At 38.8% G+C, this 17437-nt stretch overlaps 1 long non-coding RNA gene across 1 annotated transcript; it reads right to left on the bottom strand.

Moving 5' to 3' along the window:
• Positions 1-952: 952 nt before the first annotated feature.
• Positions 953-16346, bottom strand: LOC130566614 (uncharacterized). The gene is made up of 3 exons (XR_008964498.1): positions 16120-16346; positions 13809-13875; positions 953-1137 (listed from the first exon to the last, which is right to left on the bottom strand). It is a non-coding gene; the product is annotated as an uncharacterized LOC130566614 (long non-coding RNA).
• Between the last annotated feature and the right edge of the window lie 1091 nt (positions 16347-17437).

Below are 17437 nucleotides of genomic sequence, written 5' to 3'. Positions count from 1 at the left end.
GGATACAACCTCACGTCTATCACAACATCTGACCACAACAATCTAGACATAAAGAGATATCACTGGACATGGCACATTTATACACTCATTCATTTACCGTCCTGCACACTTTATTGATGTTATATTCACAAACGTTTGATCTGATTGTTTACGCTGAAACCTGATTGTAAATCGCATTTTAATCGATATAAAGAAAGGAACAGAATTGTTGAACCGTCAACCTCGGACAGACTGACAGACTTTAATGTACTGCAGTGAACTTTAGGGCAGTCATAGTCTTATATTAAATAAATAAATTCATTATTTTATTAAATGAATATACACAAATATATGAAGAGTTTGGTTCCAAAATGTCAAAATAAAAAAATCATGTTTTTTTATTTTCAATTAATATCAATCTAACTGCGGTTAAGCCATAATAACACAATAAAACAAAATAAAAACATCAAAAACATGTTCTTCATATACACTTTAAAAGACACTTCCATGTACTGAAAATATGAAACATTGTGAAAAGCGCTATATAGATAAATGTGCAATTCATCTGGCTTAAATTCTATATCTTTTATTTTTATGAACACACACATCAAACAAAACTGTGCATGAAAATGTGTACATGTAAATGCTGGAAATTAGTCGGGGTGTTTTGATTCGTGCATTGCCACAATATCATAATATGATAGTGAAAGTAAGGACAGAAAGAAAAAGAATGAATGTGCGGTTTAAGTTTTCCACTCTGAAACCACATGGATTGCATTTTTTCACTCTACCTGTTTCTTCAATCCATTATGTCATTTCAAGGATCAAAAGTGTCAAAACAACATTATGTGTGTTGGTATTTATTTATTTATATCTTTTCTGTGTGGCTGTATAGACCCTCTTCTCTGCACATGGAGGCACGGAGAGCTGTATCAATTAACCGCAGTGGGAAAGACTCATGCCAAGTGCCAAGAGTCTTAATGGAGACATGTGTAAGTCATTAGCACAAACACATTGAGCGAGATGAAGGCTGGGTTGTGTGGCTTTATTTCTCTAAGCTGCAGGTGAAACAGCAGTAATCCACAGCAACCTTATGAATATGCCATTAACAAGTGAGGTCTGTGCAGACACAGTTGTGTTTCCAGAGGTTAGTCACACCTAACACAAAGAGAGAGAGAGAGAGAGAGAGAGAGAGAGAGAGAGAGAGTAACACAATCTTACTAACAATCTGTACTTAATATGCTTTATTTCCAGATAAAGAGACACTCATATTCAATCATAAACTATTGTTGAAATCTCATGTCCTCTCGTAGAGCAGTAAGCATTTTCAAGAAAGCCCACAACACTTGTTTGACCTGCTCTTCACTGGTAAAGTATGCTAGAGTTCTCTAGTGGAACTTTGAGGATCTAATAATTGTGTTTGTGATCAAAGGCAACAACAAGTGAATCTGATTCTGATATCTACTCTGTAATATTTTGTGAGAGTGGACTGTATTGTCTTGACGTCTGAGGAGACTTCTGGTCAAATAGACTCTTGGGTAAATGTGACAGAGTTTATTTTTGACCACGCACTCATACACACGAGCATGTGGGCACTTTCATTACCGCGGGCCTTTTGTCAGGGCTTCAGCAGAGCCGATGGAAATGAGGTGCCCAGCTGTGTGCCAGCCATGGCCTCCAGCAACTCACAATGACCCAGTGTGTGTGTGTGTGTGTGTGTGTGCGTGTGTGTGCGTGCGTGCATGTGTGTGTGTGTGTGTGTGTGTGTGTGTGTGTGTGCGTGCGTGCCCACTGATGTGATGTAGCCATGTGTGCATAGTAACTTATTTCAGGCCTGTCTAGAATGCTTGATTCTGATTGGTCAATAACTTCATTCACAGTGAAATATTTCTTTATAATGATGGCTGAACTGTATAATTCACAGATTTTCCACATAACTGTATTGGTTTGTGCTCTCTTTCCTCACACTCTCTTCTATCAAATCAATGAAATATTTTGTGTTGATTTGTGTATGTACAGTCAGCTGAACATCTTCATAAAAAGAACACCACATTTTCTGGATTGATAATAAGCAACTGACTGTGACTTTCTATGTAATACAATGAGGCTTTGAGAAATAAAACCCAGTGATAAATAATATTGCTCAGATGTTGCTCTTTCATAGCTCAGAAGATTTTGGTTGGGTTTCATCGACTTGGTCTCCGATGTTTCTCCTTTAAAATTTGTTAAGGAGAAATAAAAAGAGAATGAAATGAGAGTGTAGTTGTTGAAAACATGATGAGTAGGGTGGTGTAAAAGGAATGTAGATTGTAGAGGTCAATTTGATGAGTAATCATGAGTTCATATTGAGATCTTCAAATAATATTGAATTTTGATTGAAGACTTGACAAATCTGAGCTCAGTTTGACACGTTGTTGACATCTCTTCTCAAAGTCTAATGACACACACATGTGTGAGATTTATGACTCTCTTTCTGAGGAGAAACAACCGAGACTTAAGCAAAAGTTTCCATTTGCTCGCTGTTAATTCTCATTGAATCCAAGGAGAAATAATTGAGATATTAAATTGATCTCATCTGAAAATGTTCCTTTATAAGAGTAATAATGTTAAGATACTCTAAAAGGCATACAGTATAATATGCTTTGACATTAAATGTATTCAACCAGTCGTGCTATTTCAATCATCACGCAATAGTGACACTAAAACTAAACTAAAATCACCAATCGTGCACAAAACATCTGTTTTGCGTGTGTGCGTGTGTGTGCACGTTGATGTCCAGTCTCCCGCTGCTTAGGCTGTGATGACTGCTGTGAGCGGACCACCCGCGGACCCTCGCGGCGCTCATCCCCAGAAACTCAGCACCAGACCTCTACCGCTAATACCGCCGAGGCCGCTGCCTCGTTTTACGCTAAATTAACCAACATAAATTGGTCGAACAGAGCAAAAGACGGTTTAATGGCTAGTGTCTGCAGGAAAACAGCGAGTGGGTAGAGAGAGAAAGTTTCAGAGAGGAAAACAAGACCGAGCCAGAATAAAAGATCGCTCGTAAAGTTAAAACCAAAGCCAGACAGAACCCCAAAGCTCTGGGTTTCAGATATTCCCTTTGAACAGAGAAATTCTTTCATAACTAGAGACTTTTTGGACTATTTTTGGGACCCGAGAGCAGCACGGGGAAGAAATAAAGCCGCATTCACAAGAATAGAAGGAAATATAAAAAAATACAAGAGTTTGTGGCAAATAACGTGTGGTTAATAGTTAGTTCAGGGGTTAGAGCAGTTACAATGAAAGATGAAAGATATTGACTCCCATGCGGATTCTTTGGACTAGCAGCGGTCTAACCCCATGCATCCGAGGAGAAGACTTGGCAGGGTGTTTCTGTTTCAACTCTTACCGAAAAGTTCACTCGTACTTCTTATCTTTTTTAAGATCTCTCGCTAATCTCTTATCATCGGTGAGAATACAACAACATTTTGGCTAATAACTCATTTACAAATGTGTTATAAATCATTAGTAGGTCATTACAACAACATGCATAAAGCAAGTATTGGCAATAATTGTCATGTTAATACCTGTGATATATTGTTAATTGTCAGTAGTAGTTTGTAGTTTTACACCCGTTGAAAATGCTGCCTTAAGAGTCCCAATAGTTACAAAGTCTCTCTCGTTTTCTAAATAAGTCACTGAACAAAAAAAGGGAAAACAAAATAAAAGATAAATTTAATGATAGCATTTTTTTTTTATCGTCATTTATTTTCGTCACTTTTATTCTAGTTGAAATCGGATATTGTGACCATGGTTACGCACGTGGCACACACATGGTATTAATGATTTATAAACATACCTTTAACAAAAGGTGTCGTAACTGGTCACATTAAAAAGTATAAAGTATAAAAAATTATGCTATTATGCCAATGATTCAAAATAAATGATTTATACTGAATTTGTCATGGTGAGACACTAAAAACAGCGAGACATTGCACAAAATGGCAGACATCTGGTGTTAAGGCAAGTCCGTCTGCAGAATTTGGGAAGTCAGAGATGACAGATTTCACAGAAAACTTCACACTGTATGAAGGGGAAAGACTATATCCACCTTTGGAGAATAAAAACTGTAACTTTACAAATAGTAGCTGACTTTTGTAGAAAAGACGGTTCACCACTCACTCTGAAGTCATACGCTGCCAAACCAATGGTAATCTCCGGCTCAAGAATACATGGAAATGAAGGACATGCCTTCACAACTGAACAATTTCCAAATTGTTGTTGTGTAAGCAATCCAGACATATATGGAAAAAAACAGAAAACTGTATTGACTTCTAAACATAGTGTATCAGTGACCTAGTGTAGTTGTTGTGTGTTTGTCCATGTGTGTGTTTGTCCATAGCCCCCCCACAGCCCCGCCACGACGGTCTGTATGCCAGTCATGTTCAGAGAGTGAGTGAGGGGGTGGCAACTGCTTTAAAAATGTGGGAATGGGGGCACACACACACACACACACACAGACTGGGCCTCTGCTTTCACACATTCCAGTCAAGGGCATATTGAGCTCATTAACATTACTAACTAACAATGCCTCTTTGTACTGGCAAATGGGGTTCGAGAAGGCGCCAAATTGCCTCAAGTGTCTTAGTGTGTGTGAGAATGCTTGGCTGTGTGGCGAATCTACATTCACGTGTGTGTGTGTGCGTGTGTGTGTGTGTGTGTGTGTGTGTGTGCGTGCGTGTGTGTGTGTGTGTGTGCGTGTGCGTGTGCGTGTGCGTGTGTGTGTGTGTGTGTGTAGGTGTGTGTGCGTGCGTGTGTTTCTGTAAGGGGGAGGGGGTGTATCATGTTTATCATGTTACACAGACGTGCATTAGCGAGCAGAGTTATGATACTACCATACTTAATATCAAGTGATGATTCTGTTTTAATTCACAAAAATGTACAAATTCACAGACGTGTTCATATACAGGATCAGAGACACACAGATGGGCTTAGTTAAAATAAAGAGAAATCTTATTGAGCAAGTGCATAAAAGATCAGTGATCAGGAAAGGACCTTATTTTCATCAAAATAACCAGAATCACAAATAAGTGTCCTGTATGTGCTTATTTAATTCAAGGAAGACAAAAGATTTGTAGATTTTTTTAGTCATTTATCATACAACAACTAGGCTATTTTTGTTACCACAATTGCCAAGAAGAAAAAGTAAATAACACACAAGTAGTGTATGTAGGCGGGATCAAATATGGACAAAGCCAACCATTAGGTTCAAATTTACCAATGATGGGGTCGGGTGTTTCATCTCATGGGTCAAATACAGTAGGTTAGTTTAGTTTGTACATATTTTATCCAACAATAGGTTGAAACAACCCAGGCAACCCGTTCGGTCCGTGTACTTGGCGGCCAACGGATTTTCTTTTTGAAATTAGAACATAAAAATCGGGAATCCAGCTGTTTTCCGGTTTTTGCGTTGATTATGAAAACGAAAAACGAACAAATGACCCGTTGTCCGTTTTTTTTCAAATGTGGAAATCGGGAATTAAAATGCACGTGTGAAAATCCTATGTCTCTATTTTCTGCAGTTTGTACTAGTGTTGTCAAAAGTACCGGTACTTCGGGTCCAAGTCTGTACCTAAAAATAAAAAAGTTGTCGGTATCTAATTTTCATAAAACCCGGTAGCACCGACGTACCGGGTCAAACGGGTACTGATGCTCTGTCTGACAGGTTGCCAGTCGGAAACTTTTAATAGACGCAATAAGACGTGATGAGCGGATAAGAGCGGCTCCAATACACAAGAGACGCGCACAGAAATACTTCAGATTAAAGTCGTATCACAAAGAAAATGAACAGAGTTTTGTGGTGAAATGAGGAAATTGGATTTAAGTTAACAAGTTCAAGTGATAAGTTTCAAATTCTGTTCGCGTTTACATTATGAATGTTGTATCATATGTTAAGTTAAAGGTTACATTAAAATAAACGTCCCTGTTTGCGTGTTAATTTGTTAGCGCCAATGCTAATCCAGTCAAGTGTCCTCATTAACCATTTAATGCTTTTATAACTGTAATGGGGTCAAATAAATGGGAGGACAGGATGGGGTTTACAGTACCTATTTTATATAGGCCTATCTGAAATCTATGTGCTAGAAAACTAGCATACTAACTGTATGACTAACAATGTGTATTTCTTGGATAGATAACTCTATTAGGTTTAAAAAGCCACATTTAAACTAAAGAAAAATCTATCTGTTGCATTTATTATTTTAATATACAGTTACCTTAATGTAAGTAATCTTGTGTAAATGCAGTATAAAACTGAGGTTTGTTTTAATATTGCATATGCATGTTTGTTCAGTCAGTTGACTTACTGAAGTTTATTCTATTTGTCTTATACAGCAGCAGACTGAGGAGGATGTTCATCAGCATGAAAGACCCCAGTGAGCACACAACCGTTTCAGCAACAATTAACTCATACTTCATGTATACAAAATGGCATTGCTTTTTATACATTTATATTAACAATGAGCTTTATTAATAAAATTGTGTTTCAATTAGCATGTACTGGTGTTTTGCTTTGGTACCGAAATTGGTACCGAGAACCGTGGAATTTTACTGGTATTGGTAATTGGTAAACCGACTACTGAAATTTTGGTACCGTGACAACACTAGTTTGTACCGACCCGGAAGTGGAAGCTATCAAGGTGGCATGTGGACATATTCTTAAGTTATAACCTTTCACTGTCAAACTCTATTTGCATCATGAGAAAAGGCATGACATGACCCATGACATCTTAAAGAGTCTTTGATTTAAAACTTAAGTGAAGGTTGATGTAGCTGGATGTCTAAGTTCGGAGATGGTCCTGAACCATTTACATTTATTTACATTTATGCATTTGGCAGACGCTTTTATCCAAAGCGACTTACATTACCATGAACCATTGTGGGTATGATTCTCATGTGAACAGGAGTGCATTGTAAAAGCCAATCCTACTGTGAATATAGTTGCACTGTTAATGTCAGTTGCCAATACAAATGACCCTATACATTTTTGAATAGGACTTGGAAAGTGTGCATTTATTGACATATAGATATGCATCCAAGTGCTCTGTGCACTTTGTGCACTGTCTTTGAATTTGGCCATAGATGCATATAAATGCAGTTCTTGCTGTATTAACAAAATATCTCATAATATAATTCACAGCTCTATAATATGTATACCATTATCACATTGTAGTGTAATTCACAGTTCTGTAGTTTTGTTTTAACATTTCTAGGTCCATGGTATTGTTTTGCCATCTGTTGTGGCAAAACAACACATGCATTATTAAAAAAAAAAAAGAATGGCTAATTCTGCAAAAGTAGGTGACAAATATGTTGGGGTCAAGATACCATGCAGATCATTTATATTCAATCAACTCAGAATAACCCCGATGTCACGCTCATCACTGATAACCCTTACGGAAATTTACCATCTACTACACTTGTACCACAAAAAAAGTTTAGTTTTCATAAGGGAATGACTACTGCATCACTCAAGCTTTAACATGGGGTGGCCTTTGTGTTCGTGTTGTAACCTTTTCTTTTTTCTGTAATAAAACCTGCATATTCGTGCAACGACATGTTCCAAAGACATCAACAGAACGGTTAATCATACTACTCGATAGCTTCCGCTTCCGGGTCACTACAAACAATCTGCACAAAATTGAGATATAAGATTTTCACACGTGTATTTTAATTCCCGATTTCCACTTATAAACACATTTGAAAAAAAAAACGGACAACGGGTCATTTGTTCGTTTTCATAATCAACGCAAAAACCGGAAAACAGCTGGATTCCCGATTTTGATGTTCTAATTTCAAAAGGAAAATCCGTTGGCCGCCAAGTACACGGACCCCGTTCACACTCCCGACTCGTCACATATTTACGCTCGGTCAGCGCCCCACTGCGTCACTTTTGAACGCGCAGGGCACCCCTTTGGCGTCGTTTTTCGACAAACAGGGAACTGCGTTGCTGTTTTCTAAATGCTCCAGACCGAGATGCGTGCAATTCTTAGCATTTCATAATTATTTATAAATATTTTGTAGCACCTAACCCCAACCTCACCCTAAACCTAACCACTTCTCAGCCATACAAAAAACACAGCACGCGAATAAAAGTACAGTCACGGGTATTTATTGCACAAACTGACCAAAAGCATTACAAAATATAACAACTCGTTTCGAAGACCTTTTTTGTACCAAAGCCGTACGATAACTTTACATGAAGATGCCGTGCGTGTCCGTGAATGCATGAGGTCGGCAACCATTTAAATATAAACCGAAACAGCTCAATATTATACGACTGCAATATCGGAGGCTGCACTCTCAGCACCGCACATCTGGGGCCGCACTTCTAGGACCCTAATTATTTTTTACAGCGCCACCGACCGAATCGGAGTTAGGAGAGAACCGTATTTAGGTCCCTAGTTTTTGAGGACCGAAAAAGTGCAACTAAGACAGTATATCCACCCAATTCTTATTACTTAGTTTTTAAAAGGTTTATTACACACAAATACTATATTTCATGCAATTAAACCTTATTGGTAACAGCTGAATGTTGAGTAATTATTGTGACTAACTAGCATAATATAATAAGTATGAAAATTTAATTAAACAAGAAATAATGGTATTCCTTTTTAGTCACTAGATCAACCACATTTCAAGTACAGAGTGAAGACACAATGATGACTCTGGGCACAGATTTAAGATTGTGTTTGTTTAATTAATAATCATCCCATAATCACAAAATCAACATACGCTTGCCAGTCGTGCTACAGTTTTGCTAAACGAATACACTTACAACTCGTTTTACAGCATTAGAAGCTTATATTGTGGCTATATATTGCATTCAAGACTATTTAGCAACTCACTTCGGCTACATTAACTTTCCAATAAAATGTTAAATGTTTTTAATGTTGCACTAATAAAAAATAATTCAAATTTGACACTCACACTCTGATTGTCGTCCATTCTGGAAAGATGCACTCGACTCGTCACTTCCGTTGTCGCAGGGTCCTAGAAGTGCGTCCCCAGAAATGCGGTCCTGAGAGTGCAGCCTCCGATATTGCAGTCAGATACTACTCAAACAGCTAGATGCAGACGGTTGCGGGAGCCAATACCGTTTCACGTTCAAAGCCAACGAAATGACGCGATCGGTCACGAGATACGGGACAGCCAATGGCATTGAAGCTGACGTAACTTCCTCTGGCGGCAAATTTTGAATGTCGTTCTTCACTAGTGATGGGAAGTTCAGATCATTTTACTGACTCGGATCTTTGAGTCTCGTTCAGCAAAATGAACAAATCTTTTTTCGAGTCATATCGTTCATTTCGTTCATTTTAGCAAAATATAATTCAAATGTTACATGTTACTTTCCTAACACAGCTACTACTTATGCAAACGTTGATCACATTACAAACAATACAAAACTATATTGCTATAAGAAACAGAAAAGATTAATTCATTGCTTACCTGGGTCTTTAGTCTATGATTAGCTCACCACACCTCTTATCTGACAAGTCCTCGGGTTTGACTCGTTCGCTCACGACGTGACAGCTTCGTAAGATAAACCAATGCAGTCAGACCCGGAAAGAGAATTGATTAGTTCATCTCCCGAGTCTTCGGGTTTGAGTCGTTCATTCATAAAGTGACAGCCCCCTATGCTTTACCAATGCCATCTGAGCAGGAAAGAGAATTGTTTAGTTCACCTCTCGAGTCTTCGGGTTCGAGTCGTTCGTTCATCACATGACAGCCCCCTACGCTTAACCAATGCAGTCTGAGCCGGAAAGAGAATTGATTAGTTCATCTCCCGAGTCTTCGGGTTCGAGTCGTTCGTTCATCATGTGACAGCCCCCTACGCTTCACCAATGCCGTCTGAGCCGGAAAGAGAATTGATTAGTTCACCTCTCGAGTCTTCGGGTTCGAGTCGTTCGTTCATCACGTGACAGCCCCCTACACTTTACCAATGCCGTCTGAGCCGGAAAGAGAATTGATTAGTTCACCTCCCGAGTCTTCGGGTTTGAGTCGTTCGTTCATCACGTGACAGCCCCCTACGCTTTACCAATGCCGTCTGAGCCGGAAAGAGAATTGATTAGTTCATCTCCCAAGTCTTCAGGTTCGAGTCGTTCGCTCATCACGTGACAGCCCCCTACTATGGAGTTTAAATGGACCCTAAACTCACGCGCACTGAATCCGCGCGCGCACACGCGATGCAAACGCGCATAATGATAACCACGCACGGAAAGCTGGTCCGCGAGGGCACATTTAAACTCTGCGAGCGAGCAGAACAGTATCCGCAAGCGGAAAAGAATCCTCCCGCGGGCGCATTTCTGCTCCGCGAGCAAAAACACAGCGCGCGCGATTCTCTCTATGCTCTCGCAACTGCTCAACACTTGCTCGCTCGTTGAGTTGACTTCTGAGACTTTGGAGGCGGGACAATGCATGTTAAAAGTTACCAATCAAATGAGGTCTCCGCGCATTTGATTGGTAACTTTTAACATGCAGTCACCTACATGCAGTCACCTACAGATTACATGTCTTACTACCGAATGATTAGTGTATTACCTTGCCTTACCTAAAAGTTGTAAAGACAGATTCTTACTTAAGTAAAAGTACAGAAGTACGTGCTTTTAAAAGTACTCAAGTATTAAAAGTAAATTTCCTTTATGTCAGTTGTGCATTGTTTTATTGTCGTATACCTTATGCCTCTGAAGCAACCTACTGAATACACTGAGTAGCTCACAGTATCAGTTGTATTAAAGGAGTAGTTCACTTCAAAATTTGCCCCCATTGACTTTCCATAGTCATTTTTATTCCTACTATGGAAAGTCAATGGGGGCAAATTTTGCAGTGAGCAACTCCTTTAAGAGGTTCATATGTTTAGCACATATATGTTTCGTTTAGATATAATCCTGTATGATCATTTAGCCTAATTATCCTCATTAGCCCCCTAGTCCTATATGTATTTATGATCAGTGTTCTTTTATTTTGTATATTCCCTTTACCAGTTTTAGCAGCAATTTACCAGTAAGTAGTAAGGTTCTTGTAAATAGTAAAGTGTAGAAGCCATGTGTTTGTTGGATTTATTACCATTTGTATTACCATAATTTAACTACAAACATAAACTATAGCCAGTATAATGAAACTATGGTATGTTTAGATGCTGTGGTTTTACTAAAGATTATTAATTGGAGTATGGTTCCTATATATAGAAAATGGTAAATATGTTGATACTGTGGTTTTACTGCAAATACCATCCCTGCTGAAAAAAAACAATGAATTTTTTAATTAGAATGAGATTTTTAAATTAAATTCCTCTTTGTGGTGTGTTTTGGGTTTTATTCCAATAGGATTTACCATCCCATCAATAGAACCCATCACATACAAATAGACAACAAGTATCCCAAGTACAATTCCCATTATAACCATTAAATCCATTACATTTTCTTTTGTATTTTGGGCAGGGTTCTATTGTTTTTATTTCAACAGGAATACTTCAAGTTACTTCAGTGATATATGCAATGATATAGCAGCAGATCGGAAGTTAACACGCACGCGTAGCTCAAGGTGTATGTGATGCTTATTTACCGTTTAGCCGTTATGCCGATCATTTTCATGACAATGTTTCTACGATCTTTGACTGATCGTAACCCACAGATGATTACACCACACTTTAACATGTGCCTTTTCGTCTTTTATTGTTCTATTTGCCTTTTTAGAGTGCTATCAATGGTGTAGCAGCGCCTACGTTTACATTTGTTTAGCGGGGAAGATCCCAGAGTTGCCAGATTTGCGTTAAAAAAATCTGACAAGTGGCCATTCAAAGCTTGCTGGAAAACCGCGAGTATAGAAAAACTGAAATACTTGGCAACATTAAAAGGTCCTGGCAGATCGCAAGCCAGATAAATTAGGAACACGGGAAACCCGCTGCATAGAAACCATTTTCTACTTTTGGACCTTTTTATAAATGTAGTGGAGTAAAAAGTATGATATTTGTCTTTCAAATGTAGTGAAGCTAAAGTACAAGTACTCAGACAAAATAATACTCAAGTAAAGTACAGATACTCAAAAAGTGTACTTAAGTACAGTACTCAGGTAAATTTACTTCGTTACTGTCCACCTCTGAAACTGTTACATTACTTTCTCAAACTGTCTGAATAGTGTCATGTAAACACAATTATCCTGCCAATTAAACTTAAATTAAACCCGAAACATCACCATTGCAAATTACAGTATATCTAAAGGAGTACCCTGCGTGTTCAAAAGTGGCGCCGAAGGGCGCTGACTGAGCGTAAAATCGGGATTGAGAATGTGTTGACCCAGGGGTGGGTGGTTGTGAGCAACCCGTTCTCACTCCCGACTCGTCACATATTTACGCTCGGTCAGCGCCCCACGGCGTCACTTTTGAATGCGCAGGGTACCGGGTACCCTTTGGCGTCGTTTTTCGACGAACAGGGAACTGCGTTGATGTTTGCTAAATGCTCCAGACCGAGATTCGTGCAATTCTTAGCATTTCATAATTGTTTATGGTTTTAATATTTTGTAGCACCCAACCCCAACCTAACCCTAACCACTTCTCAGCCATATAAAACACAGCACGCGAATAAAAGTACAGTCACGGGTATTTATTCCACAAACTGACCAAAAGCATTACAAAATATAACAAACAGCTCGTTTCGCAGACCTTATTGCTCCAAAGCCATAAAATAACTTTACATGAAGATGCCGTGCGTGTCCGTGAATGCATGAAGTCGGCTCCCATTCAAAAGATAAACCTGAACAGCTAGATGCAGTCGGTCGCGGGAGCCAATACCGTTTCACGTTCAAAGCCAACGAAATGACGCCATTAGTCACGAGACATGGGAGAGCCAATGGCATCGAAGGTGACGCAACTTCCTCTGGTGGCAATATTTGAACGTCGTTCTTCGCTGGATTTGAGATTACGGCAGACCGTGATCACTTTCGCATCTGTTCCTCATTCAATTCAATCGTTTCGCGTTGGTACCCTTGGAATATCTGTATTTTTGAACGACATTGTGACTGCTTTTTTATGTGTTTTATATTACGATAAATAAACTGTAACATTACTTGCTCAAACTGAAACTGTCTGAATAGCGTCATGTAAACGCAATTATCCTGTCCATTAAATTTAAATTAAAACCCCAAAACATCATCATTGCAAATTATATTCTATATGCATTTTCACAATGACGGTAAAATTCGCATGCCCTTCACGTCGAAAAACGACGCCAAAGGGGTACCCTGCGCGTTCAAAAGTGACGCCGAAGCACGCTGACCGAGCGTAAATATGTGACGAGTCAGGAGTGAGAATGTGTTGTTGTGAGAGGAACAGACCCAAACTGTTTGGTTAAAACACATGCAAACATGCCTTTCGACTTTAATAACCTTGTATGATGCATGTAAAATGCTCCATCATGTTTTAATTGAAATGAGCGCAGCGTGTGTGAAGATTATCAGCAACTAACGCTCGGTTGTTGCTTGAATAAATACACACGCAAAAATCTTGATACGGTATTAAACATTTTTTATGAGGTATGTGCCTCTATCACCCATCCATCTTGAGTCTTATTAGTCACCCTCTCCATTATCCCCCTCCTCAATCTCCATCTCACTCGCTGAGAGACACAGGCAGAGGAGAAAGAGACGAGGGAAGGAAAAGGTTAAAACAGGCCGTCTTTCAAACGCTCTTCATCGGCTGCTGGCCTGCATAATTTATGGGCTTGTTACTGTAATCAAAAATTCTTATTTATTTGTAAGGCTTGTTGGGGTAGAGAGAGGAGAAACGCACTCACACATCCTCACATGCATCTGGCTTTTCATGTGAAACGAGGTGGCGCTTTGTTGTCCCCTGGGTGGGTCCTACAGCACACACAAACACAAAGACACATGCATTCCCAATAAACACACACACATGCATATTCAAATGATTCTTCTTAAAAATTCTTGAAAAAACTTTATGATGGATGCAGTGCGGTGTGATGTCTGTCCCCCAGGGCAGGGTCAGACCGCTCGCTCGCAAACACACGCGCACATAAAAAAATGGAAACTTTGTGATTAACGTCGGCGTTGAGTGTAGATGTACGAGCAAAGCTACAGAGGAGAACTCTTCTGCCTGCACCGGCTGTACTTTCTCAATCTCTTTTATTAGGAAAAGACTTTCAAGATGGCAGGGATAAGATTTTATGCACAGTTCGGTTAAAAAAAAGTTGCACCCCAGAAAACTTCAGCAGGGAGGCTTGGCTGGATCTGTGTCCGTCACCTGTTCCCAAAAACTGATTAGATTTTCTTATGTCTGTACATAAGAAAAAAAGGACTTTTCCTTAATATTTTTGAAGCAAAGCACTTTAGAAACAATTTAGAAACTCAAAACGTAAATGTATCTCACTGCTAAATATGATCTACTTCAGTCATAAAACTCGACAGGGCACAGGGATCTTGCGATCTGTCAGCCAATCAGCTTGTTCATCAAAATGACTCAAACTGATTGGCTATTTCGGTCATCATTTGTAGCCAATGACAATGCTTGCTTCTACCTTTAAAGTCTTGTTAGCATACTGTTATCAGTATGAGAAGCTCTAAAACTCACCCTCCTCCATCCCCAGCTCCACCTGTCTACATCTGTTTACACTCCAGCAGCATCACTTGCACGCTCACCGCAGCATGAGCAGTAGCAAGTATTTATATTTAGCAGCGTGAGCAGATTTAGTTGTCTAGTTGAGAGTTGTCTTGAATAAAGTGTGTTTATTTAAACTAAGCAAGAGTGCTGTTTGGTTTGTGAAGAAATCAATGTTTTTGAACGTATCTTTAATAGAAATACTTCTTCCTTTAGAAGCATGTGACTGCTTTAAAAAGCCCACAAAAGCACAAAGGTGCTGTAAAGATGCAAATACATTTGTTGAACATACAGAGCGAATCTGCACCTCAGTGAACGAGTCTGAACAAGACATGAAGCAAAACTCGGTGAGGAATCTTTTTTGAGAGAGTTTTTGAATAAACTGAATGAATGTGGCATCCTATTTGTGAACCTATACTGAACAACAGTGTTGGGTAAGTTACTCTGAAAAAGTAATTAATTATTAGTTACTAATTACATATTCAATAGTGTAATTATATTGTTGTACAAATTACTCTCTCCAAAAAGTATTTAATTACTTATTACTCATTACTTTCTATATCCTACATCAACCTTTTAATTAATTCAAATAAAGAATATAAAACTAGATAAAGTAGTATTATTAACAGACCAAAGTATTACAAATGTGAGAATTATACATTAAAGCATTAAGGATTTTAAAGTTAGACTTTAAATTGTGATGTCACTTCCACTATTGCACACACATACAGTATATTACACAGTTTAATTACATCAGAAGTAACTGTAATTAAATTACAGAAAAATTAGAGTAATCCCTTACTTTACTTGTTCAGGGAAAAGTAATTAAATTACAGTAACTAATTACTTAGTTACACCCAACACCGCTGAACAAACAAAACATGGAATTCACCACAAAAAGAAAAAGGAGGCAGATGAATTGTGAATGGTGATTCAGTGGCTCACATGTATTGTAAGCACACATGGGTTGGGACATGAATTGGCACATTGAATGTCAGAATGTTTGTTTGACAAACCTAAAATTATGTGCCACCAGAGTTTGTTTATAATATCATGATGATAAGTCATTTTATTAGGGGGACTATACTGATTTTGGAGTAAAGCAACGTTTGTGAAGAGGCTGCAGTGTTCTTTATGGCTGTAGAGCTGATTTCAGGATCAGTCTCTGGCTGAAACATATACGACTGTTTTTGAAGTTTGTGAAAGTGATGCTGTTATTGACTACAGGTTAAACGCGATTTTGTGGAAAAACGCGACGTCATGAGCAGACATGTTACGTGTTTCTTTACAAAGTGACTTCACCGACTCCTACATGAAACAGCACAATACAGAAGAGATTGTGTTCACAACATAAAACAAACACATAATGCACCCGCCAAAAATGTTGTTAGTTTATGTTAAACATTACAAGAATAAATGGATAAAACAGATACGGGCATGGGTAAAGAATAGAGTGAGAGATAAAAGCAGATGTATTGAATATTTCTTACTGCATTTCATTCTGAAAGATGCTCTTTGGTCCTGCGGTCCGTTACATGTGCTGTTTCTCAAATGTTCTCTGTCATCAGGTGAAAAATATGAACATCATGTTTAAGATCAGGTCAAATACACCTGCTCGCTCTCTCTCTCTACGCTCACGCGCGTGAGTGTGCGCGTGTGTGCGTGTGCGCGTGTGAGCGTGTGTGTGTGCGTGTGTGCGTGTGTGCGTGTGTGTGTGTGTGTGTGTGTGTGTGTGTGTGTGTGTGTGTGTGTGCGCGTGCGCGCGTGCGTGCGTGCGTGCGTGCGTGTGTGTGCGTGTTTAACCCCAAAGGCTTTATGCTTCACATCAAAAGCCAGACCAATTGAAGTTCTCAAACAGAAATATTTTAACTTTCAAGTTTTTTCCAAGGCTCTCTCTCTCTCTTAGAATTGGTAATGGAACATGTGTTAAAACCAAGCACAGTTCCAACTTTCCTCTCTCTTCTCCCCTTTTCTCCTCTCTTCTAATCTTATCTTCTTTCCTCTTGTTGTGTGGTGAATGGAACGATGGAGTTGTGATTTATTATTTGCTTTCTAATGTTTTTTGTCTTTATTTCTCATACTTCTTTTGCATGTTAATGATTTCTTTCTCAAGAAAAATATGTTATGATGTTGGCCACAAAAACGTTGATAAATGAATGAACAGGAGTGCCATCATGAACAAATGACATCAAATGATTTGCTTTCATTCAAGCAACACCTTTATATTTACAATGAAACTCAAACTTTTACCCTGTTTGTGCTTAATTGGAAGAGTTGGGTTGAGTGGTGAATGCGCCACAGGCTGTTTCTTTAAATACTGCTAAAAGTTATAATGATAAAGCTATAGTAAGTCAAATATACAGTGGTTGTGGTTTACAGTTTGTTTTGGACTAAAAATGACTGCAGAGAGTTTTTAAGGGTTTGTTCCGATCTTCAAGCCGGTCTTAGTTTAGACACTACAAGGCTGATTTGAGATGTCTTTTTATTTTTTTATAAGGACTGAGTATATTGAAGAGCTCATGTAAGAACATTCAGCCTTTAAAATCACTGATGCTAGGATTGATGCTCATCAGTACTGTAGTGATGGAAAATCCTTGATCTAATAATGTCAGAGTTTCCAGATCAAACCAGATGCAAAATGTCAACTACTACTAACTAAACTGCCTGGCGAAAAACATATCGCCATTTGGAAGAGAATAAGCGAATGCTTAAGAGCCCACAGAAATAAATGTGACGTAAGCTTAAGGTTGCATAATCACAACATCGTGCTAATGAACACACACTGTTTTGTTTTATTAATGGCTGGAA

The sequence above is a fragment of the Triplophysa rosa genome, linkage group LG16 (genome assembly GCF_024868665.1).
Source record: "Triplophysa rosa linkage group LG16, Trosa_1v2, whole genome shotgun sequence".
NCBI lineage: Eukaryota > Metazoa > Chordata > Actinopteri > Cypriniformes > Nemacheilidae > Triplophysa > Triplophysa rosa.
This window is presented reverse-complemented; position numbering and strand designations above follow the sequence as displayed.